Consider the following 27,088-nt stretch of genomic DNA (forward strand, 5'->3'; position numbering starts at 1 on the left):
TGGACACTAAAAATGAGATTGGTTGTTAACACGCGGTCTATAGGGGAGTTCAATTCGGATGTTAAAAATGAAAGAAAAATTACCTAATAATAATAATAGCTACCGAGTTGCAGATCTTCTGAAATGGTGACATATAGGAGGCGTGCCTATCACTTTCGGCATTCTGATTGTACTGTTGTGTAACAACGATAGTGACATTCTGCTGAATGGATGCTATGGCTGAATTGCTTTAATTTTATCGGATGACACCTTCGGCTTTACCAGGGATTCGTAACATACCAACAACGACACTAGAGCCTAGTTTCTTGATCCACCCTCAAAGATGAACTACGTCAGCCGGGATCGAACCCTTCTGAGCGTGGGATTATGAGTCGGACAATATACCAGTGGTCCCTCGGGGCAGTAACTTGAGGAATGGCAACATGAAGCACATAAAGGGCCGTATTGCAGTTTATCGTGGATTTAGTCATACCGGGTGGACAAAGTAAAACCGGTCCGGAAAAATATGTATTTATAAGACTGACGCGGAATTGACCCTTGTTAATAAACAAAAGATCTGCCCATCAGAGGAAATACAGGAAACCGTGGTTTCGATGCATCAATCGGTTGCTGTCACATGTCAGCGCGTGCGCATCTTCCGAGCACGGTCATTACGTATGAGTGAGTGAGTGAGTGAGTGAGAGGAGCGGACGTGTTTAGTGGCCCGTTGAATGCAACACGAAATCGTACTCACGATAAAATAGCGCGTGTTCTTTGTCGAGTGTTATGCGAAGCACGATTCCTGGAAAACCTGTGCGGAACTGTTAGCGCAAGAGTTTAAGACTGGGAGTGTTTTGGCAAAAGCTGCAGCAAAATCTGCAATGCAAAACTTAGTGGCAAGATGGCTTGAAACGGGCTCTGTGGCGAATAAAAACCGTAACTATCCGCAAAGAGTTCGAACACCAGAAAACATTATTCGAGTGAAGGAAAGCCTGGAACGAAGTCCGACGAAATCTCAAAGCCGTTTGTCTGTGCAAGTGGGAATTAAGGGATCGTCGCGTCGAAACATTATCAAACAGGACCTGCATCTTTATACTTACAAACTACTGTTGTGCATGCGTTAAACCGTTCGGACGAACCTTCGCGTGTTGAGTTCTGCCGGTGGTTTCTGAGTGAAGTGGAGTTAGAACTTTTGGATCCTCAGTTTTTCATTTCTTCAGATATGGCCATTTCCAGCATCTTCTGTGATGTTTCATAACAAGGGTCATTCTCGCATCAGTCCTATTATAAATATTTTCCGAGCCAGTTTTATTTTGCCACCTGGTACCTACTTCGTTCTTAATGGAACTAGACTGCTTTCACTCACCAGTACGTGAGTTTTAAATTAGCCAAATTCAGCAGTGTACTTGTTGCCAGCAAAAGGACCAGTCCATTGGCAGCAAATTAGTATTCCACATTATACTCTTTCAAACGTGGATCGCATGTTGAATGGTAGCGTACTCGTCAGCAGTAGGCCATAGTGGACAGGAACACACAACTTGCTTGTCAGTATATCGTGACTCATACACATATGCCAGGTTGACTTTGTGCATTTAGATTTGGCAGTGTTGTAAAATGTTTAAAAAGTAATAAACGTTTTGTTTGTATTGAGAACATTTCACTAACTACGTAGGATGAATGTTTCTGTTCAAGGAATACATTAACTGGAGCATCTGGAGCATGCCCGCTAGTGCTAAAACTCTAGTGTATGGAGGGGATGGTTATCTTTATAGTACTGTACAGTGAGAGCGTTTAAACTAAGAACCAACCGCTCGTTGTCTTCCTGTCGGCGAGCACGACAGTCTTTGCCGTGTGTTGGCCGAGTTCAGCGGCGGTGGGGCAACCATACAAGAGTATCATGAAGGTCGTTACTTACCAACTTTATGCAAGGAGATGCGGGAACTTCCACATAATTTTACTCTCGCTGTGCTTGACGTTAGGTAATGTTGTCAATTATACAACACATATGTCATAAATAGAATCCGGGTGTTTAGGCACAGATAGGTTAGAATAGAATGGAAACTAATTTGTTTGCCGGGCTGAGTGGCTTAGACGGTTGAGGCGCTGGCCTTCTGACCCCAACATGGCAGGTTCGATCCTGGCTCAGTCCGGTGGTATTTGAAGGTGCTCAAATACGCCAGCCTCATGACGGTAGATTTACCAGCATGTAAAAGAACTCCTGCGAAACTAAATTCCAGCACCTCGGCGTCTCCGAAAACCGTAAAAGTAGTTAGTGCGACGTAAAGCAAATAACAATATTAACAACTAATTTGTCGAGTGGGAAGTGTCGGCTAGCGCGTTCTTCCCTAATGTAGCGAGAGTAACATAACCTGTAGGGGCTATACTAGGCCGGCCACCTAATGTTTATGTAAATCTCATAGCAGGAGTGTTGTGCGGACTAGAGTATATACTACTTGTTACTCGCTTCAGTAATTTTGCATTCTGGCCTATAAAATAACACTGATCAACAAACAATGACTTTCTGCGGATATCTTGGTTTTAAGACAACCGAAACATGTAATACGCAAACCATTTGTCTGTCACCCACCGTTCTTGAGATAACGACATCAGCCATTTACATATTTTTAACATTGCACCAAGGAAAATAACTCGAAGACTCAAGTTTCACTAGAGCACTGATTGTTACATTGAGTACTAATGAACATGGCTTTAGCTAAGATTAGTGCAGATGCACCACATGGCGCATATTTGATTTGTTTGTTACGTAGCCGCACACGTTACAAAACAGATTTGGTGAATTTATGCAACCTCTGGACGCCATAATGTCAACTTTCACTGACAATTAAAAAAAAAAAAAAAGAAGCAGATGAGGTTTGTTCGGCTTTGTATGAAAAAACAATGAAAATAGTTCTCGATGGACGCTATTCATGAAAAAAATTGTCAACATCTTCAAAACCTGGCGTGATTGAGCAGAACAGTTTTCGGATTTGATACCAGCATGAAAAACTGCACCAGAAACAGTAAGCATCATGTCGCATATCTACCCGTTGTAAATTAGTGTAATTGGTACATGAACGAATCGTATCCACGAAATTTCGCTATAATTTTTGTCCCAAGTGGAAGATAATAATTGCTTTTACTCAAAGTGTAAAATCTGCGGTAAACTAATAAATAGTATGATATATTTTACTTGTGGAGAATAATATGGATACGTACTTTACTACCTTACAACTATTTTTTCTGCTATATCTCAGTGCTCACTGAAGTTCTTTCAATTAATTAGGTGTCGCTTTCTTCATGTTGCTCATTCGTTAGGATGAATATTTTGAAGAAACGAACATATTACGACATATTAGGGCGAGTTGTGGACTTCATTCGTTAGGATGAATATTTTGAAGAAACGAACATATTACGACATATTAGGGCGAGTTGTGGACTTGTGCCCTAACTCATTCCTTAAGTGATATATTTACTGGTCCAGGGATCATGCTGTAAAGAACGTAATAACATCCTCAATGCTATTGACCTCCATTTTGCTGTTTGAACTGTCCGCGCTAGTCATATGGACAAAAATAATGATAATCCACAGACATAGCACTCCCATTAGTCGGTGCTAGTCCTCGACCTCAAGAAAGAAACAAAAGACGGCACGAGCAGCGGAATGCATCATAAGGGGGCCCATAAGTACGTATATACAGGGTGAAGCGTAATTCGCGCACTCGGGCGTCGGAGCACGACTCCTCACATGCCAGCAATAAAAAAATGTCTCTTACAAAATTTCGTCTTGCGAGTATATCCGGTAGAAAACGGACGTTAAAGTGTAGCAATCTGGCAACACTGTAACCATATGTAGGGTAACTACCGCTGTCAGCCCGTCCACGTCGTGCTGTAAAGTTGGTGCAGTAGGTAGAGTTTTTGGTTGGCATGCAGGAGGTCGATGGTTCAATCCTGGGTTGAGGAGCATTTTTAATTTGCTAATTTCCATTTGACATTACCTACTGTAATACAGTAAGACACCGTTTCTGAGGCTGTATCCTACATTTACAACATAATAATAATAATAATAATAATAATAATAATAATAATACATTGAGATATGTACTAAACAGCATGCGGTTACCAGACACAACACGCAATGTTGAAAGGCAGAATTATTGGGACCATGGTGATAACACATACAAATTGTAACCGAGTTTGGACATTATTCGCAGAGCACGTTGCTAGGCCTACCGGTAACGTAAGGCCCTAACGAAATGTAATGGACCTGATCGAGGCAAGAATAATAGTTGGTACTAATCTATGGGGTCCGCCTCTGTGGTGTAGTGGTTAGCGTGATTAGCTGCCACCCCCGGATGTCCGGGTTCGATTCCCGGCTCTGCCACGAAAATTTGAAAAGTGGTACGAGGGCTGGAACGGGGTCCACTCAGCCTCGGGAGGTCAACTGAGTAGAGGTGGGTTCGATTCCCACCTCAGCCATCCTGGAAGTGGTTTTCCGTGGTTTCCCACTTCTCCTCCAGGCGAATGCCGGGATGGTACCTGACTAAAGGCCACGGCCGCTTCCTTCCCTCTTCCTTGTCTATCCCTCCCAATCTTCCCATCCCTCCGCAAGGCCCCTGTTCAGCATAGCAGGTGAGGCCGCCTAGGCGACGTACTGGTCGTTCTCCCCAGTTGTATCTCCCGACCAAGAGTCTGAAGCTCTAGGACACTGCCCTTGAGGCGGTAGAGGTGGGATCCCTCGCTGAGTCCGAGGGAAAAAGCCGAACCTGGAGGGTAAACAGATGATGATGAAAATGACTAATCTATGGGACCATTGGAGGATGGTACAAAGAAAACAGTTTTCACATCTAGTAAATGAAGTGGTGCGAATAAATTCACGCCCACGACGCCTTTCAAAGCTGACCAATGAAAACGATTGTTCGTCCATTTCTAGGATCGTAGTATGTAAGTGCAAATGGTTTCTAGAGGACCCGCTGCAATCGCTGTTGACGATTAAGATGCCAGATACCATACCACCCGGACTACATTTACGAAATAAAAAAACATACGCCTCAACCCAGGATCGACCACTCGAACTCCTGCATGCTAACCCAAAACTCTATCCATTGCACCAACTGTACAATACGCAGAACGTCTGCTGACAGAGGTAGTTACCCTACATGTGGTTACAGTGTTGCCAGATTGTTAATCTTCAACGTCGTTTTTCTGCCGGATATACTCGCAAGATGAAATTTTGTAAGAGACATTTTTTTATTGCTGGCATGCGAGGAGTCGCGCTGCGACGCCCGAGTGCGCGAATTACGCTTCACCCTGTATATTTCTCTGATAACGACGGTATTTATTAATTTACCGCAGATTTTGCACTTCATTTGAGTAAAAGCAATTATCTTCCGTTTGGCACAAAAATCACAATGAAATTTCGTGGGTACGATTCGTTCACATAATCCATTGTAATAAATAAACACACGTGCAGAACGCATCTTCCAACTAGCTCGCTCACTCACAAGCTTGCCTTGCATCGAAGGCCAGGACAGATGTGAGTGCATCTGCTGCGCTCTGAACTCGGCAATAGTTCTTAGTTCAAATATTCCTACTATGCGTATTATTATTACTGTTGTTGGAAAATTAACATTTTATTTGTATTCCTTCAGTACTTTATTCAGTTAGTGATAATGTTCAGAAATAGGTTTCCTGGATGTCTCGGCTTTATCTAGCTTTCTACGTTCGCATGTTCTCTGTGAGCCCTTCAATGCCGGCTAATGACCTTATAATTCGACCCCCTTTCCTATAATTATCAGTGAGCCATGAATGAACGCGCTTGTAATCGTAGCATATCGGAGTGGCCTCTTGACTGACGTGACCGCACAGGCTTACGATTGCGTCGCCGAATACATTGTCGTCTGGGAACGGTTCAGTCTGGCTGTGGGAGGCATATTTATTACCAACCGATAGATACTGGCAATCCTCCAGCTTCTTTGTTACTTGATTTCTTCCCGTAGGAGTATGTGTTGATCGGGCGAAATGCAAAATGCCGTACACCAGTGATGGTAAACCTACCGACTTGGGTGTCAGTTACGGTTTTTTATTACTTTTTACTGTCTAGTGTGTTATCGGTTATTTTTCTTTTAAATCATCATGAAACTAATCATCTGACGTCATTAAGGGGAGATGTAGGCAAAATTACACTCCTGCAAATTTTAATTTTTTTCCGGCTATTATTAAACCTAGGAAACTGAAACTTACCCATTGAAAACAATATACTTTAAGGAATCCTACCAAATTTATTCAGTGCTATGACTTATTATTTAAAATAATTAAAATAAATTAAATTAACAATGTTGAAAAAATGTTATGTACGTTTTTCTCTTACATCGCTGGCGTTAGACAGCTGAAATTCAATGCATTTTTAGTCAATGTCAATGTATACAAAGAAGTTGGTGGAAGAGAAAATGTTTGAAGTAAAATGGTTTTAAAAAAAAAAGAGGTATTCAAAATTTTCATAACTTTTTGGGCCCTTTTTAACGCTTTTAACGATATTTTCAGGGCTGTAGCATAGGTACCCCTTAATTTATCAAAATATCCTTCCACCAAAATCTTTACTGAACTTGCATGTGCATCTGTACAAAATTTAAAGTTATAATATCTGATAGTTTCTGAGAAAAAGGTGCAGGAATGCGAAAACAATCATGTTCCTAGAAAAATGCATTGAAAGTTGGACACATATCACACTTGGAGTTCTTCACTAAAATTCGCCACATCCGTATTCTGAGTCTCTTTCTTCAAGTAGTGGTTTCTTCCTCTTTGATGCCCTCATCTGCTGAGCAAATCTAGACATTGTTTCCACAGCAGCAACGCGTTTGTCATCCATGTCTTTTAAAATACACAAAGTGAATTCACCTGGAGAGAAACCGAGGTTGTGAATTGTGTCAACTCTTCCAGAATTGCCATTATTAAGTTAGATGTAAATCCATTCGACTGTATGTTTCATGATTTTACTTTGCAAACATCACTGAAAATTACATTTTAAAAAAGCAGGTGAATTTTAAGAAGGTATATTTTTGCTTTAAAGTCATCTCCGTACAGGCCACGAAAGCCCTTGGTGGGGTGGAAGGTAAAGGCTTCCACTATCCGTAATATCGACACTTGATGGGGTAGAGTGGTTAGCTCTACGCCCAGCCGCCTATGCCCCCAGGAATTAACCTGGTACTAATTTTTTGTGTAGGCTGAGTGAACCTCAGGGCCTTGTGCACCTCCGAAAGTGGAAATCTCGTTTCTTAAACTTTTCAACTTCCTGACGGAGAATCGAACCCACATCCTTCTGGGTGAACCGAGCACGCCTTTTCCGTCTCGGCCAGGCAGCCCATATTTTTGCTTTAACCTAATAACATTTGTAAAAATTAGGACCATAGAATGAATTGAGACATGCATATCCTATGTTGCTAGATTTCCGACATATTTATTATTTGTCAAAAACATTAAAATATGTTAGTATGTGTCTGACGTGTCACTGAAGTCGTGTTCGTGTGTCACCTAGTGGCAAGCGTGTCATAGGTTTGCCATCCCTGCCGTAGACTCGACTTCTACGTTATTCGTGCGTTTTATTTTGGTAGGTACATGTCCTGACAAGAAGTGCTCTTCTTAAAAAACTCACCTACTAGTAAAATCATGACCGAAAAGAAGTAATAAATTATTGCAGATATTTGTAGGCCAGTTAATATACTGAGGCTTATTTACACTCTGCATGCTTGAGGTTTCTATGTTGAGTATCAGTAGCTGAGTCATCTATGTTGGCACTTAATATACGCATAGTTTCAAGAATATTAGATACGGTACATACATATCGAATAAAAGGGGTGCCAAGACTGACCCCTGCGAGAAGGCGTTGTTTATTTTACTGTGCAAGATGTGCCTTCACATTACGTCAATGGAGCGTCAGAAACTCTCCAGGATGTGATTGTGGAGCAGAGGTCCGAACCACTTGGCACATCGCTAGTGAATGCCCTTTTCGCGCGTATCGCAACTGTCGGAAAGAGCAAGCTCAAATCTCGCTACTGTTGGTACTGTGATTGGAAGACTTGGATGTGTGTATTTAGATTTGTCTCCCCCTGTGAATATAGAATCGATATATTTGTCTTCTTCTTCATCTGTTTACCCTCCAGGGTCGGTTTTTCCCTCGGACTCAGCGAAGGATCCCATCTCTGCCGCCTCAAGGGCGGGCGATGTGACCTGCTATTCTGAACAGGGGCCTTGATGGAGGATGGGAAGATTGGACAAGGAAGAGGGAAGGAAGCGGTCATGGCCTTAAGTTAGGTACTATCCCGCATTTGCCTGGAGGAGAAGTGGGAAACCACGGAAAACCACTTCCAGGATGACTCAGAAGGGAATCGAACCCCCCTCTACTCAGTTGATCTCCCGAGGCTGAGTGGACCCCGTTCCGGCCCTCGTACCACTTTTCAAATTTCGTGGCAGAGCCGGGAATCGAACCCGGGCGTCCGGGGGTGGCAGCTAATCACACTAACCACTACGCCACAGAGGCGGACCGATATATTTGTAAATTATATATTGTACTTGCAATTTTTGTTCCTTCCGTGTCATACATGCCATGCACCTACTGCTGCTCCTACTACTGCTGTTAATAGCTGATAATAATAATAATAATAATAATAATAATAATAATAATAATAATAATATTTTTTACAGCGTAGAGCGCGATAGAACTTTATTTAGCTGATAATGATTTTTTCTTCTCCCAAAATCTCTTCATCTGGGCACTGAAAATTTTCCTCCGTTCTTCAATCCATGATTTATTGGTCCTGGTATTCATTTTCTCAGCAAATCTCATTGTTCATTCTGAGGAAAGGCCATAGAACTTTAAGCGCCTTTTTTCTGATGGTGTCGATGATCTTTTCAGAATGCTGATAAAACGCCCGAGATTTCCGTTTTGTCTAGATGCCCTCCGAGTAGACTTGACCAAAGATTCTCCTCAATATTTTCATCGCCTGTTTTCCTGTCTTTAATAAGTGATCTGCCTCCAGTGATCAAGGTTTCCGAGGCGTACAGTGCTTCAGGTTTGATAACTGAGTTGTAATGACTTAATTTTGCGTTCCTGGACAGGCCCATTGATTTTTTTGTTATATCTGTTCCAGGTGAGTCTACAGGTCTTGTGTAATTGTAGATCCTCTCCTTATTTGCTTCACGATTCAAGCCTGATGGCTGTATTACTTCTCCTAAGTAGGCCTACTTGAACTTATTCACTTTGATTAATTTTGCCGAATTTACTTCTTTGAGGTTCCCCATCTAGATAACGAGCGGATCCCTCCATGTACGGAGTTTTTTCATATGATATTTAGAGGCCAGTCGTAGCTCCAATTTCATGAAGTATTTCAAGGGCCTGAACTGCTTCTTGTCTGTTGTTAGGAAGAGTAGCTCGATCATCTGCGAGGGCCAAACACTGCAAATACATTTTATTTGTTAGTAGTCGACCAATAGTTATTCCCTTTCTGTAATTTTCTCCTGTCCTGATCATTTTTTCAAGCACAAGATCAAGAATAAAGGGGAAATAAGCCATCTCCTTGTCGAAGTTCTGTGGTAATATCAAAAGGGTCAGAAAATTCACCTTAAAATTTAACTTTTGAAGTTGTCAGTCAGCTTCTCTATTATTATTATTATTATTATTATTATTATTATTATTATTATTATTATTATTATTATTATATCCAAGCGGTGAAAAGTGTTGCGAATTTTCGAACAATGTGATTTTAGTGGTTAAATTAACGCGAGTTTGAGAAGTGGTTTTCCTCTCATCTTGTTGGTCAGGTCGACGGCTGCTGTGTCCTGTCGTTATTGTGAGTGCTCTTGCTTGTCTGAATGCGATGTGATGGTTATCAAAGGCACTGGGTTATGGGAAGGGGCAAGCTAGAACAACAAGAGTTAAATCTTCACTTTACCAGTGCTCCATAATTATCTGTAATGATGAAACATAAAAAGTAAATGAAGTTAGAACAGGAATTTCCGTGCCAAGTCTGTAGGAAGGTCAGGTTGGCCTTCACGGATCCTCAGTTGTGTGTGTCTGTAACTGGCACTCTCTTGTGTTCATTATATTCAGAAGACGCTCTTTTATTGCCCCCCCCCCCTCTCCCTTTTCAGCCTGTTAACAGCCTTTCATTAACTGGGAACGTGCAAGTTCTCCATCTCACAAATAGGAATTCGCGATCCCGTGCGTCTCTTGGTTGTATTTCTTCAGCTTCCTTTGATGTTCCTTTTTGATGCTTGTTGTTTTAAGGGGCCTAACATCGAAGGTCATCGGCCCGATGTTCCTCTTTAAGGGCTAGTGGTTATCAGTCTTCATAGTTCCTAGACTTTCACTCACTGCATGGCGTAGTTAATTAGACGTTCGTCTCCTGTTATGTCGAGGTTTATGGAATCGAATCCCCAACACAGTGTGTTACCATTTAATGCCAGAGACTACTGAATATTAACTTTTTTTTTTTTTTTGCTAGGGGCTTTACGTCGCACCGGCACGGATAGGTCTTATGGCGACGATAGGATAGGAAAGGCCTAGGAGTTGGAAGGAAGCGCCCGTGGCCTTAATTAAGGTACAGCCCCAGCATTTGCCTGGTGTGAAAATGGGAAACCACGGAAAACCATCTTTAGGGCTGACGATAGTGGGATTCGAACCTACTATCTCCCGGATGCAAGCTCACAGCCGCGCGCCTCTACGCGCACGGCTGAATATTAACTTTCACGCCGCATTGTTTCGAATCTGTTTCGAGACACCATTGTCGCCACATAGAAGAACCCTTTAGCTCCTCTTAATATTGAGAAGAAATTATTATTCATCTGATTTTCAAATTATCCCAAATCGTTCCACTCTCGCCATCTTAATTCAGTATCTCTTCATGTGTGATTCGATCTATTCATCTAACCTTCATCATTCTTCTGTAACGCCTCATTTCACCTGTTCGAATTCTTGTCCATGCTTCACTTCCATACACTCCTACGTTCTGTACACAAGTCTTAAGAAAAATATTCCCATTGGTGTGAGTTACATTCTTTTCTTAAGAAGAACCTTCCATCTCTGGGTTAGTCAACATTTTATATCCTCCTTGATTCTACCACAATTGGTCTTACAACCTGAGTAACAATATTCACCTACGTCCTTATTCTGATATTTCATTCCATTACTTCTGTTTTGTATATATTTGTTTTAATCATGTATTACTTGTTATGGCCTTAAATTATTACGTTACATTCCCTAAGTCTGAAAACCGTAACTTTTCATAAAGAGGATGCATATATAGTAGCCTGTATATGCACGTGATCCCTGTGGAAATAAATGTAATTAAGAACTGAGTAGCGGGGGAACTTCCTTCAAACGCGTGTGCTTCAACATGCTGTAACTGTTTTTACTTATGAATTAGACAGTTGTATTTCAGTGCCTTGGAAAATAACCCTACAGTCTGATAACATAAAACCATCGAACATGTTCTTAGCAGTACCATAAAATTATGTTCTGATGCTTTTATAAGAACATTTTTTTTGTCTCACAAATTAAATTTTGTTCAGTATAGTTCATGACTTTTTTTAAATCAGCCACGGCGTCCCGAGTCAAACCTTTACTAATAACTGCTAGCTTTTGAAATACCGCGTTGGCACTCGGTGTTATCAGTCTTCCAAGTCTGCCGCAGTTTGTATTTATGTCACGTTAATGGGGTACATTTTTTACTAATATTGACTTATTTGATACGATAACCTCTGTTAAAATTACACACGATGAATCAAGTGACTGATGATGGATTAGTCCCACAATTGAACACTGCACACTCGTGCAGTACGCCTGTTTGTTTTATCAGATTCAGGAAAGACAAAACAAGACAAATTGCCTTTTTTTTTAAATGTGCTGTTACTTAATTTGCGGGTCTTGGAAGATTATAGTCGACAGTCACATGTCCTTCCAACGGAACCATCCTACCTGCTCCACGGCTTTGCAATAACAAAATTATGATAAACAATGTGGTAATAGTCGTTTATATTGCTTTTTTTGTTATTAAGGACACATAAAACTAAATACTATACAACGTCATAAAACTTACAACAAGGACGTAGACATGTTTTTCATACGCTAACTGCAAGCTAAACAGCAACTGACATATTCTGCATTTTTGCTCTTCACCCTTATTCCTTTTAAAACCAGCGTACAAATGCTATGTGATAAAGTATGTAACTCAAGAGCTCAAGAGGCAGTCTCCTAACTATTTCAGTGCTGCAAAATAGAGCCATTCGTACAATATAGGGCGTCATTAAAGTCCGGTAACACTTTTATTCATTTAGTATACAAAAACCACAAATCATACAACTTTCGTATATGCATCATATTAAAGAGGAACTCGAATGGTTTTGTTTGAATGTTCCAGCCAATGCTCTTAGTTCTGACAACCACTGCAGTTGTCATTTTGTAAAGATGGTGACTTCTGGCAAAGAACGCTCTTTTGTGTGTGTTGGTATTCCCAAAAATTATCTGTAGATATTTTCAAGAAAGCTGTATCATTTGTAGTTTTTGTGTAATTAATAAATGTATTGACGGACTTTAGGGACATTCTGTATATTCCTTATCTACCAGCTCATGTATGAACTAACGCATATTCTGCCATTCGCAGCTAGTGCCAAGAATTTTGCTTGTGTCTATATATTTAATACATTAATTACTCTCTCTCACCATAATCTCAGCGTAACTCTGCAGTCACTCACTGCGATTCTGCCAAAATTCTAGCACATCATACTGAAAAAAAGGTGTGGGGGGGGGGGCTGTCTGGAGTTGATAATTTCATGAAAATTCTTACAATTTAACCAATGAAATCGAATCACTGAAAACACCTTGCACTGAGAATACTCTCATTCTTTTCCAAGTATATTATTATTATTATTATTATTATTATTATTATTATTATTATTATTATTATTATTATTATTATTATTATTATTATTATTATTATTATTAAAGTGTTTTTATTGTGGTGGAGTTAGGGCTCCCGGTCCTTTCGTACACTTAACCACTTCGTGTATATACAATATAATTTTTACATAAAATTTAATCATATAAAATCTTTTCAACCTAAAGTATAACTAAAGCAACTAAAGTATCACTAAATAAAGTATACTAAACATTTTCATACCATATACGTAACTAAAATTTTGTATTGATTATATTTCATGTTTTTGTCTATGTCTAAATTTGATTTCTGCTGTAGCTAATGTGACAGTCTTAAACATAACATTGTTTTATGAAGGCCTTGCTCGTGACTCAATTAATTGTTCGTAGAGAATAGAGTGACAATCACCGTTTTAAATGCGTTCTGTATTGCCGTCTTAATTAATAGCCCTGCCTCTTAATGTAAGCATTTGTTAGTGGATGTCTATCGAATAAACAAATAAGAAAAACTAACCATCTGAAAGAGAAAGTTTACAAGGCCATGATTCGCGCAGTCGTCCTATTGAGATCATAATTTTGGCCAACATCAACAAAGCACGAGCAAGCCCTCCATGTGATGGAGATGTTGATTGGTCTAAGGGTTAGAGGATCGTTATCCAGCTGTATTTCTTCTTAAAACAATCACCACCACCACCGGCCCATGGGTGTTACAATGCCAGACATCAGGGAGTAACATCCATGCTCAGGTGGTACGGATGATGATGAGACCATGGCAAAAGTTGCTCTCCGATATGACCCGGAAGAAAGACTGACTATATAGAACCAAGCAGCAGCGGCTATCAGGGGGGCCCCCGCCCACTTTGTGGAGAAAACATTACATTTGTATTCCATTTTAGCCGACTGAAACTAGAAATTATAGGAATTATTTAGTGTATGGTTTTTAAAATTTTATTAACAAAACTGGCTCCCAATGGAGGTAGCCGCAAAGGACTCGGTATACCCACAAGACAGTAACATAAACGTTACAATTATAATTACAATATTCATATATAACAATGTGATATAAAATTTCAAACAACACCCAGAGGTGTGGATTAAGATTGTAATTCAGAATTTGACAAATCTGAGTGTGTTGTCAAATACCAAATGTTTTTAATTGTATAATCACGCCGTACTTCTGTTTAATTGTAATACATGTGTAATATTGTTCCTTTGGTGAAAGTTTTAGTATATAGTATTGAATCAAAATATCCAAAAAAAAAAATATATATTATTACCACACTTAAGTTGGTAAATTTTCAACCTTTACTTCTTTGTCGAAATTCGCTCAGAGAGTATAAAAAACTGGGCTTCCCTGTGTGATGTACTTTTTGTTGCCTGTATATTTCTCTCTTCTCCTTCCCCCCCCCCCCCAAATTTCTAATTCCAATCGCCGCTACTAGAACAGAGGAAGCTATCTGAATATGGAAGCGACTGGCCTCAAACCTGAAGATGCCCTTGATAGAAGGAACTGGCGCACTGTGACAAGCGGACACAGAGCTGTGGCTGTGTGTGTTCGTATTTGTATACTTCTGTATCAACATCGTTGCTTGAAGATATGTCGTAGCCTATTTTCTTTTAAGTTCATAAAAACATAATGTTTTGCTACGGAATCGATATAGTAGCGGCGTAGTATTCGATATGATTTCCGATTCGTTGGCTGAATGGTCAGCGTATTGGCCTTCGGTTCAGAGGGTCCCGGGTTCGATTCCCGGTCGGGTCGGGGATTTTAATCTGTTCTGATTAATTCTGCTTGCTCGGGGACTGGGTGTATGTGCCCGTCCCAACACTCTCCTCATCATATTCGGACAACATACCACACTAAAAACCACCACAGAAACTCGCAATAGTGCTTACATCCCTCCATATAGGGTTGGCGTCAGGAAGGGCATTCGGCCGTAAAACAGGGCCAGATTCACATGTTCGACTAATTTCGCACCCGCGACCCCACACGTGTGGGAAAAAGCGATAACAAAAGAGGAAGAAGTATTCGATATTATTCTGTTTCATAATTGTTCGTGGGAGACTTGACCGTGTTAAGCCCCTAAAAAGAATCCATTTATTTTGTACTTCATAGTTTATGGCAACCCCGGCAATCCCGGTACACGGTGATTTGTTCGCGTATTTTAGGCAAACTCCGTGTTGAATACATTTAAATACTTTACTTAAATACTTACATGAAATATACATGTATTGTACGAAATATCCTGAAGAGGGTGTTCCGTGGTTTCTCATTTCAACACCAAGCAAATACTGAGACTGTACCTTAATTAAGGCAACGGCTGCTTCCTTTCCACTCCTAGCCCTTTCCTATCCTATGGTCGCCATAAGGCCTATCTGTGTCGGTGCGACGTAAAGCCTATTGTTAAAAATAGTAAAAGAAAAGCCGTGTTATGAACGTGTTATGTACACCCTGCCAGGCTTGCGCTATCTGATAACGTCCTGAGCTAATGGTTGTAACAGCTGTTTCTAATGCACGCAGAACTGTCGGTCGTCTCGTGACCTTGACATGCCTGAATTAGAACATTGCTGCACGACTGCCTTTGTTGCATAGGCTGTCCACAGGATGGAGAAAAATGGGATTCTGGACAGGAAACTGGACGGTTTCGTCCTTTGTATTATAAAACTTACTGATAGCATGAACGTTTATATGTAGATGACAAAGTTTCCATAATATTTTAGCTTCCGTTATAAACGATGCAGAAGTTTAACCCTAATATTTTGAAATATTCGTACACTGTGCATGTTGGTAAAATAGGTTAGTAGAGAGTGAAATACTGTTCTTCTTGTCAGAATGTCATTTTCACTATAAAGTGGTTTATGTGACTCTAAACCATTACTGTCGGCATATTTCTCCAGCGCCCAGCTATTTCTCAGCAATTAATTTTACGGCAAAATGATTACCGCAGTTAAATTCTGGATACGTTAATTGCTCCTTCATCATATTTTATTGAAACCTCTCTGGTCCAAGCCAAACAGTTTTCTCTTCTTAGTTCAAGAAGTATGAACAGTGTGTTCTTGCTGACAGCTGCGGCTGAATCAACTTGGCATGAATGTAGACTGTGTTTCGTCAGTACGGTTTAGATCACTGACTTCAGTCGATTATTACACGGAACAATAGGCAATGCAGTGTGCTTCACAGCAGTTGCAATTAACAGTTCGATCGTGGCTTGGGGCACAGGTGTGGGACGACAGATTCAAGGATTACCTTTGTGCTCTTCATTACACTCACAATTTAAGACTTAACAATTTCATCCGCTGTGCCTGTGTACACTACGTATTAATGTGTTGTGAGTTTAAGCGGTTCTTGTTCTTGCACGGAATACCTCTCATCCGTTTTGAGGTCTGTTGTAAATAAATGGAATGGAAGGTAAGTAGGTAGGGGGTTGGGGCATAGAATAAATCAACGGTTCACCAGCGCTTTGCGATTTAGTTTTATGCATTCCGTTGCTTTTATTAAAATTCTGAAATACATCGGCCCCTCTCCCTAAACCGTGCCGAGGTGTGTGTTTATGGCCTAGAAGACGGCAGGAATCGTGAGCGCTGTTATGGGTACCCAGAATAAACCCGTAAAACAAGCACATGTACGAAGAACACGTACCTCACAACAGGTGGTGCACACACAGACCAGGAGCAAATATTGTATAGGCTGGAAACTGCGCGCTGCGTGCAAGCCTCGCAATAGCTCACTTGGCAGCGGCGCGGTAGGAGTTGTGGTAGTGGACGGTGCTCGAAGGTCCGAATTCCACGCAAGTATTTTAATTTTTTTATTTTTCCGTCAATTGCCTGGGATGTGGTAAGGTTGCATACTTGATAGAGTCCACACACTGGTATATTTATTTATTTATTTATTTATTTATTTATTTATTTATTTATTTATTTACCGAACAAGTGGCCGTGCGGTTAGGGTCTCGCAGCTGTGAGCTTGCATTGGGGAGATAGTGGATTCGAACCCCACTGTTGGCAGCCCTGAGGATGGTTTTCCGTGGTTTCCCACTTTCACACCAGACACATGCGGGGGCAGTACCTTAATTAAGGCCGCTTCCTTCCCACTCCTAGCCCTTTCCTATCCCATCGTCGACCTTTCTGTGTCGGTGCGACGTAAAGCAAATTGTAAAAAATAAATAAATGCTAATTTAATTCAATTTGTTTACCCTGTAGGGTTGGTTTCTCCCTCGGACTCAGCGATGGATCCCACATGTACCGCCTCAAGGGCATTGTCCTGGAGCGTGAGACATTTGGTCTGGGATACAACTGGGGAAGATGACCAATACCTCGCTCAGGCGGCCTCACCTGCTATGCTAAGCAGGGGTCTTGTGGAGTGGGGGAAAGTGATAGGCAAAGAAGTGTGAAGTAAGCGGCCGTGGCCTTAAGTTGGTACCATCCCGGCATTTGCCTGGAGAAGAAGTGGTAAACCAAGGAGAACCACTTTGAGGATGGTTGAAACGAAAATCGAATCCTATCTACTCAGTTGACCTCCCGAGGTTGCGTGGACTCCGTTCCACTTCTCGTACCACTTTTCAAATGTTCATGGCAGAGGCGGGATCGAACGCGGTTCTTCGGGAGTCGGAGCTAGTCGCACTAACCACTACATCACAGAGGCGGATCTGATTTGTTTATTTGGCCCTGTAATGGGCCGTACCCATTGGATTCCCGGTTTATACAGTAGGTTTAATCCTTAAAATGGTCTTTTATAATAGGCTAGGGCAAGAAAATGCCAGTCGTTGGTCGGAAAGAGGGGTAGTTCTTAAATACACTGCATTTAAGGGGACTTTAAATCGGTTGTTGAAAGAATCTGTCGCTAACAGGGGTAGACAGTAGGACAGTCTTCACTGTTTGCACAGTATCATGATTGGTGTTCGTTTTCAAAGATGCTGCGACGCTGGGCGCTGTTTGAAAGTTACTAGGTGAGGCCCCGTTCGATACGTAAGCTTCACACGCCAAATGTACATTAACGTTTCGTAAGCTGCTGTCCTGGGCTTTGATTTCGAGCGCTCTAGGACCCTAATTAAAACCCAATCCTGCCTGCCTGTCTAGCAGGTGACGTTACAGCGGTAACTACATCCTCTAATGAAGAAGGTTCTGGAAATTGAGACGATGCCTTTCCTTCCAACTCGGAATTTCTGTGACATGTCGTACTTTTATCCCGCTTTCTGTACACAAACTTAAATTCAACACATTTTAAGCTTTGTAAGCACAATGCATATATTACCATAATTCATTATTCAGACGTAGTCGACCAAAGGAATGGCATGGGAGCATATTTTTGATCATATTACATTTGTTTTAGCCCTTTTCCAAGTTCTATACGCCTTTTTTTAATTGCTGATAATGCAGTGTTGTTCTTTTGTTCGGTTATTTTTGGATTTCCTTTCCTTACATTACATTTTGACGGTGTCCGGCTTCATGTCCAAATGGTTAGCGTGCTGGCCTTTGGTCACAGCGTCCCAGGTTTGATTCCCGGCAGGGTCGGGAATTTTAACTTTAATTGGTTAAATTCACTGGAACGGGGGCTGGGTGTATGTGTCGTCTTCATCATAATTTTATCCTTATCACGACGCGCAGGTCGCCTACGGGAGTCAAAAAGACCTGCATCTGGCGATCCGAACTTGTCCTCGGACACTCCCGGCAATAAAAGCCATACGCCATTTCATTATTTTGACGGTAACTCGTCGAAGTAGAAAGCAATTCTGAGGTGAGACCGTTTTGCAGGTAGTTTTATTCAATATACATTTTCTTGCTTTCAAAGGAAAAAATTATAGTTAATAAGTTTTAGTTTTTTCTAAGGGTGAACAGTCCTCTGTGGTTAATAACAAGGAACTAGTATTCACCAACCAAAATGTAGCATGGCGAATAAAATGTCTTCTAAGCGATTTTTGGACACTATTTAATTACTTTACGTCAAACCAGATGTGTACATAAGTTTTTGTCGGTTTTTGTGGTAAAGAAAAGGCGTAATTTTCAAGGGAAATTCATTTTATGTTTATTGAGAATATTGGCCATCGGTGTCTACACACTTCGCCCATCTTTCAGTTAAGTTCTGAATACCATGCTAGAAAAACTGCTTGTCTTTTGCGGCAAACCATTCGTCGAGCCATTTTCCAACTTTGCTGAACTGCTGCTCTGCGTGCCCCATTGATGCGAAGATGGCGCCAGGTCGGAGCAGTACGGCGGGTGCGAAAGGATGTCACATCCAAGCGATTTCAAGGCGTCTTTAATTGGTTTTGCTGTGTGAGACAGGGCATTGTCGTTTAACAAGAACACTTTACCATGTCTTCTGGCCCATTCCAGTCGTCTTTCGATCAGTGCGTGATTTAAATTAAAATCATTTGTTGGCGATAGCGTTGTGCATTAATGGTTTCGCCCGGCTTCAAGTGTTCGTGATACACAATACCGCTCTGGTCCCACCAGACACAAAACATGGTCTAAACCATGTCTCACATGTTCTAATCAATGGAGCGTGTTCACCATATGTTTCTACCTGCTAACAATGACTTTCCACAGCCTTTTTCTTTTGACTAAATAAGAAAAGCAATGCGTACCGCAAATGTTCTTTTTCAGGCACAAACGTCGTCGACATGATCACTGAACGATACAACACAGGCCATGGCCAGACTACACTAAAGGCCGTGACACTGAAACTTGGCAACACTGTACTGTTACTCCTTGGAGTCTTACTTGTAACATATGGGAAGTTAACCTTCAATGATGTTTTCTCAAATGAAACGTTGCTGGAAGAGCAGTTTTCATTGGATACATATAAAACAAGGTGAAAATTGAAATAAATACGTCAATGTAAAGATGAGAATAAACAAACATATGGCTACAACTACAAAAAAACAATACAATCCTATGTCCAGCAAAATACATTTCTAACATTGGGAATCAAATCACTCCAGGATCATCAGTTTTCTTTTCTTGCCAGAACTCTTAACCATGGCATCAGCATCATTAACATGTTTCGTGTAGTTGTTGATCAAAATATTTGCAAAATAGGGCAAAGATAGGCAGAGAAGTTAATATAGAGGATTTTCACAGTATGAGCAGCACTCCCTTGTATCACTTACACTTTGCCTAGCAAGCTGAATCAGTACACATTTCTGATTCTTACTCTGAAAGAATGCTACTTCGTATTCCTCGGAGATTAAAATCTGCATGATCTTATATATACTTGTACACACATTTAAGAGCAATTCTGATTGGACCGATAACCCACCTCTGTTTAAGCTATTAAATATGCCATCTTCCACTGTTTAATTTGATATGTTCGAGATACAGTACCTGCAATTAAGTTTACTGGCTAGCTTAAAAGCTACATAACCTGAAATGTAAATGACAGGAAACATGTTATCAAAGTCTACTTCTATTTCATTTACTTTCACTAGCACACTGGAGAATTCACTGCATATATCTGTTTCGTCAGTTATGTTCAATGAATCGGAATCTAATTCAAACATGTCCTTGCTTAAATATATTTCTTTATATTTCGCAGACCTTAATCCTAGCAAACTCTGCACTCTTATCTTCTTCTTAGCTTCAAAAACTTGCAAAACAGATACATTTTAATTGGCACCACACAACTGTCTATTAGAATCATAGTTGCTGGAGCACGAAGGAACACAGCAATGCCTTGGCATCTGAAATTAAGCCTAGCTTTAGTTGTTATTGTCATACTTGTGCAACGGAAAATAAAATAACACAATCATTCTGCTCTTTCAAACTACTAAATTTTAAAAATACAAACACAGAATGGCTTAAAAAACGGCGTGGATTGTCACTCTTATACATACCGCAACATGAGAAAGCTCACCTTTGCCGTAAATTAATGCCGTTCCAGGATACCAAATAGCGTGTAGATTAATTTCTTAAACTATAACACATAAAATATTTTCAGTATACTTTGAATTTTAAACAATGCCATCAAGTTAATTCACGCTCAACACAAAATATAATGATACACCACGTTAGACTTGTTTACAAATTACGAACACAGAAGTCACATGCTTGACTCCAAGCGACGTTGTCGGATCTCCAATGTCACGGCCTTAGTAAAGTCCGGCCATGCACAGGCGCTAGTGTTTGGCGGACTCACCTTGTTTGTTTTGGGAGGTTAATGTCAGACGAACTAACTGACGTATGTGTCAATTCATACGCTGCATACTGTTCGCTGGCGCCATCTCTTAGTCAAACCGGAAAAGACTTATGCATACACCTGGTATTTCCAAGTTTTCATGTCATATTTTATCATTTTCAGGGCGTAAGTGCATGCATATTTCAAGAGATTGTTGGGGCATAGAAATCCAAGTCCTGATGGTATGGGAAGACAGAAACCGATTGTCTGAATGGAGGAGTTGGTGCTCTCTCACTGTGCATAAGATTGGAGGATCGTGTCGTAACATTTGAGTGTGTTAAAATTCGACAATAGATTTAGTGGCTCGTTAAAAGGACTATAATGGGACGTTAATAGCTTCACAGAGTAACAGGATAAGCATGGGATGTAAGTAAGGTACCATCTGAGTGGACGTAGTAGGAAGTAGTACCTTCATAAAAATAAAATAAAAATGTATTCGGCTTTTGGCCCCATCATCCATACAGCCAGCAAACCATTAAAAATTTGCAAGTCGCATAACAATGTTTATATACATACCGACAGACACAGGAAAGAAATGACAGAAATGGCATACAGAAAATATCACCTGAAACAGTTTCTTTTCACACCACAAACTCCCCGGATGTTCTGACATTAACAGTTCATGATTTACACTTTTCTAACGCGACTAAAATCAATACAAATCTCTGATTAAATAAGAGAGGTAAAAAAAGACACTCGTTGTATATTCAAATCAGCCTTTTAAAGAAATTTTGCTAAAATCGTATAAACTCTCTGGTTGACAGGATAAAGAAAAACTGGCACGCTGATTAGAGAAAGTCTCTTTCAGACCACACCACTCCTTGGCTGTTCTGACTTTCACAGTTCATGATTTGCATTATTTTTTTAACGTGACTAGAATCAGTACAATTTTTTTTTACTAAATATGAGAGGTAAAAAAAGAAAAACCACACAAATTATGTATTTAAATCTCTGTTTTTGAGAAATTCGGCTAAAAGGAAGAGCTGGCGCACTGGTTGAAAATGGAGTTTCGATGTAAATCAATTTTGAGAGCATTACTGCTCGTGCAGCACTGTACTTCGAACAAACAAATACAACGTGGTTTAAATCTGCGACGCACGGTGGGTCAAACTTACACGTGGTAGAGGTGGTCGGCGTAACATCCGTGTCCGAGTCCCATGCCTGTGAGGTATGTGATGTGACGTCTGGCGAGTTTGATGCTGTCGAACCATGGTTTGTTAGGGATATTAGCTTAAAGTGTGTAGATCCTGTCCTGTGTATTCCATTCCGTTGACCATTTTCTTTGAGCTTTCATACGGATAATGGGGAGAAAGTATGCAAAAGCGAGTTTGATTGCTTGTAAGTTGGCTGCAGTTATACTTTGTTTAGGAGGACATATACTACTTTCACTCTGTTCGATTCCGGCATGTCCCTTGATCGATAGACAGTGAACTGTTACTCCTTTGAGTTTTGCGTTTCTCATTAACTGCAGAATATCAAGAGTGTACTTAGTGGTCTTTGTGGTCCAGTCACGTTTTTTAAACGCTGTAACACGCTGGAGCAGTCTGTTAGGATGAGAATTTTCTGGAATTGATTTGAGGTACCATAAAGTATAGCTGCTTGAATTGCTGGCATTTCCGCTGTTAAGACGGAAGTTGGCTCTGGTAGGGACCGTTCTTCAGTATCTACTGTTAGTGGGCAATAGTAAGCATATCCTACTCCTTCTGAAGTTTTTGGAGCCGTCTGTATAGATGCATGTGAAGTCTAGCCAAGCTGTTTGTAAGAGTGCCTTGACTGTAGTGTTCGTAGTCGTTCCTGAAATCACTGCATCAAATATACAGAAAGTGCTCGGTGATGAGGAAATGAGCTCATAGTCGTAGCAAAATCCAGGTGGTACATTCATTGATCAGTATATCAGGCAAGTTGTTCGCTGGTGTTTGGAAAAGGTGTTGCGATCAGTGGTGGACTAGGAATTGGATGGAAATCAGTGTGGTTTGAGACTGCAGAGAGGCTGCCAGGACCAGATTTTCAGTACACTGTGTCAAGTAGGCTGAATTGAAAAATGCTACGAGAGAAATAGTTGTGTTTGTACGGTATTTCGTAGATCTAGAAAAGGCACGTGACAGGATACCAAGCAAAAATATGTCAGCCGTACTGGTGTTACGACCGAGCTAGTTGGCCATGCGGTTAGGGTCGTGCAGCTATGAGCTTGCATTGGGGAGATAGTGGGTTCGAACCTCACTGTCGGTAGCCCTGTAGATAGTTTTCTGTGGTTTCCCATTTTCACACCAGGCAAATGCTGGGGCTGTACCTAGTTAAAGCCACGACCGCTTCCGTCCCACTGTAAACACTTTCCTATCCCATCGTTGCCATAAGACCTATCTGTGTCGGTGCGACGTAAAGCAAATTGCAAAGGACGAGTTCTTTGTTCAAAGTAGTGACGAGTTAGGTGAAGGTGTAATCTTTCTACTTTTGTTGTTCGAAATTCACAAGGTACAAAGCGGCAGGGAAGGATTCAATCTGGAGAAAATGTAATGCCGTAAGCAGTTTGGCCTATGCCACACACGCACGATCAATCAATCAATCAATCAGTCACTACTGATCTGCATTTAGGCCAGTCCCCCCAGGTGGCAGATCCCCTTTCCATTCTGTATGTAGTGTTTTCTTAAATAATCGCAAAGAATTTGGGAATGTATTGAACATCTCCCTTGGTAAATTATTCCAATCCCTAACTCCTCTTCCTATTAACGAAATGTTTGCCCCGATTTGCCCCCTTGAATTCCAACACACTCAAACTTACTCGTCTGCTAATGTCATTCCAAGCCATCTCTCCACTGACAGCTCGAACATACATGCCGTCGCCTTGGTCTTAGTAGCAGACTGTGCTTAAAGCCTGGAGTCGAGAACGATTTTTGGTGCAAACAGGTGGGGAACATTGGCAGGAGGAATGAGGAGATAAAGGCTAATTTAAGAATCATCTCGATTGATGAAACTGTGTATTTACATTGGCTTCGGTGGTGGGGTGATATGAGGGCAATGGAAGAGGATAGGGTTACTAGGATGACGATGATAATAATAATAATAATAATAATAATAATAATAATAATAATAATAATAATAATAATAATAATAATAATAATAATTAGGCCGTAGAGGGTAAGAGAAATAGAGGGAGACCAAGGTGACGATGGTTAGACTCGATTAAAGGTAAGAGGTATGGAATTAAACGAGACCATGAAGCTAGTTGCAAATAGACAATTGTGCAGACACTTAGTTAGTATGCTGAGACTTGCAGACTGAACGCTGAAAAGCGGAATAATTATAATGAGGATGATTATTTCGTGTGGCTATTGTTAGCCCGGCGTGCACCCTTCGGAAGAGAGACCCCCCCCCCTACGTCCCCTCCCCCGCTCTTACGTGGGTTTCGCGGCGTCTGCTGTGTATAGCAATCTGTTTGTTAGTGTGGTTGATAATAATGGTTTATATGAATTACATGAGTGGTGGGGACAGTACAAACACCTAGTCCCCGAGTCGAGGGGATAAACCGTTTAATATTAATAATCCCTTGACTCGGCGGGGAATCGAAACCGGGCCGAGAAGGCCAAGAAGCTGACCACTCAGCCATGGAGCCGGACTATAATGAAGACATATGAATGCAATTTGCCATTAACCAAGCTCTTCTTGTAGGAAATTCCATCAACCTGTCCAAATGCTGCTTCAAGAGAAACAAATGTAATTATGGTTAGCAGAAAACCACATGCTTTACAAGTGAGGATATATGGCTGGCCAGAACAGCAAGTGGCTCAGTTGAGAACAGATCAGAAAATGTACAATGTCATCATGAAATTAGCTGGCTAATAGCTACAGCAAAAGTATTCTGTGACGAACAGCCCGTGTTATGTCAAGAGTGCAATGTCCCTCAGCTTACGTAAACGAAGAAGGGAATGATTTATCATGTTTGGTCTGTTGCATGGGAGCCTCCCGAGACTTGGACACTGATCAGGAGATCTTATGAGGCGTCGTGTAGGCGAATACGGGGGGTGGGGAGGAACGCCAACACGGATCTGCTCGACACTGTGCACTTCATGAGACAAAAAGTGACCGGTTGAAAACTACCCAGTTCCCGAGTACTGACACGACCGAAAGGAAGGAGCACATTCTCAAAGATAGTTTTTGGCAAATAAAGGGATGTATTTCTATCGTTTTAGAATGAGTTTAAATGTAAAATAGCAAAGTCATCTCTATGCAGGCCATGAAGGCCCTTGGAGGGATGGAAGGTAAAGGCTTCCACTATCCATAAACTCGACACTTGATAGAGTAGAGTGGTTAGCTCTACGCCCGGCCGCCTTTGCCCCCAGGTAATAACATGTTACTCATTTTTGGTGTAGGCTGAGTGAACCTCAGGGCCATATCCACCTCCGGAATTGGAAATCTCGTTTCTTTTAAAAAATAAGACTTCCTGACGGGGTTTCGAACCCACGTCCTTCCGGGCGAACCGAGTACGCCTTTACCGCCTCGGCCAGGCAGCCCCTTTAAATGTAACATACGCTACAAATTACTCTAAATCCTACTTGTCAAGTTCCCAACGTAATAGAACTACCTGAGTTTGTTGACGGAGTTTATCTATACTAATAATAATATTATAAAGAGGAAAATTTTGTTTGTTTGTAACGAATAGACTAAAAAACTACTGAACCGATTTTAAAAATTACTTCACCTATAGAAAGCTGCATTGCCAGTGAGTAACACGGGCTGTATTTTGTCTTTAAAACAATTCGAGGTGGGGGGCACGGGGGGGGGGATATAAAAATAATAGGCTAATATAGGCAAAATATCGAATTTGTCGTATAAGGACGAGACAAAGCTCATTTTAAGCCCCTTGACGCAAAGAACAAAACTCGGTAAGCCCTACGGGCCCTAAAACCATGTTTTAAGCCCTAAAACCAACCGTTACGGAGATGGCACCACACTACCCCTGCTCTAGGAATCGGATAAAGAAACGAACGGCCGTAACCATGGCAACGTCAGCTCCAGGATTCTACAGCAGCTAGATTATGCGTGTACGTTTGGGCATAGCTGCCAACCGAAATTGATACACGTATGACTTACTATCTGGAAAAAATAAACTGTTGTGTAAGACGCTCATAGCACTCCTTTGGGCGGGGATGGAAAGGGAGTGAAGTATAAAAATAATAGCCTCGGAGATCTCCGTAGTACAGCGGTTGCCGACGGGCATCCGTTTTTACGTACTGACTTAGGTTTCAGCATTTTGCGGAGTCTGTTACCTATAGTTTAAACTATTTTCTATCAAATCATGGAATAGTAGGATCACTGATGTTATTAGTGCCGATATTTTGGTCCACTTTTACGATCATTGTAATCATGAAAACAACCTATATACTGTACACAATTGTCAAGATGGTGCGCCCATGACTTGAAAATATTTCTCAACATTTATACTCAGATTCATTATATGATGTGCGACAAGAGTGACAAGCCCTGAGAATTACAATTCTCGATAATTATAATAGTTTCTTTTATGCATCACATATTTCCTTGATCATTTGTAATAGTTACGAAATGTCGGATCAAACAAATACATTCAATAATATTTATATTTGTGGTACTATCTTGCGGAAGTATGCTTACACTAAACCTGCAGCTTTGTGAAGGGAGCAGGTATATGCAGGTGGGAATGAAGGAAAAACATGGTAGTAAAAGATCTTAGAGGTCGACGCTAATTATGAACTAATATTTAGAGGCCCCCATGAAGAAAAGAAGAAGATCCACTATAATTCCAAACATGACAAATAATTTCTACGTACTTAAGTAAATACATCAGTGATATAAATATCTTATGAAGTCAGTCACACCGATAATATGAGTAACTAAAGCCAGTTTCTGATAACCCGTACGAAGAACGGGTACTTCTGCTAATATTGAATAAATGTTCACTATCTGATCACACACTACTCCCTCTGTACTCGTAAACCGTAGCCTATAGCCGAGCTGAGTGGCTCAGGCAGTTGAGGTGC

General features: G+C 40.9%; 1 protein-coding gene across 1 annotated transcript in view; it reads left to right on the top strand.

Annotated features, from left to right (window-relative positions):
- Positions 1-27,088, top strand: part of LOC136881905 (mannosyl-oligosaccharide 1,2-alpha-mannosidase IA) — a 296,395-nt gene that overhangs the window by 164,700 nt on the left and 104,607 nt on the right. The window lies entirely within an intron of this gene.

This window comes from Anabrus simplex, chromosome 10, assembly GCF_040414725.1.
Source record: "Anabrus simplex isolate iqAnaSimp1 chromosome 10, ASM4041472v1, whole genome shotgun sequence".
NCBI classification, from domain to species: Eukaryota; Metazoa; Arthropoda; class Insecta; order Orthoptera; family Tettigoniidae; genus Anabrus; species Anabrus simplex.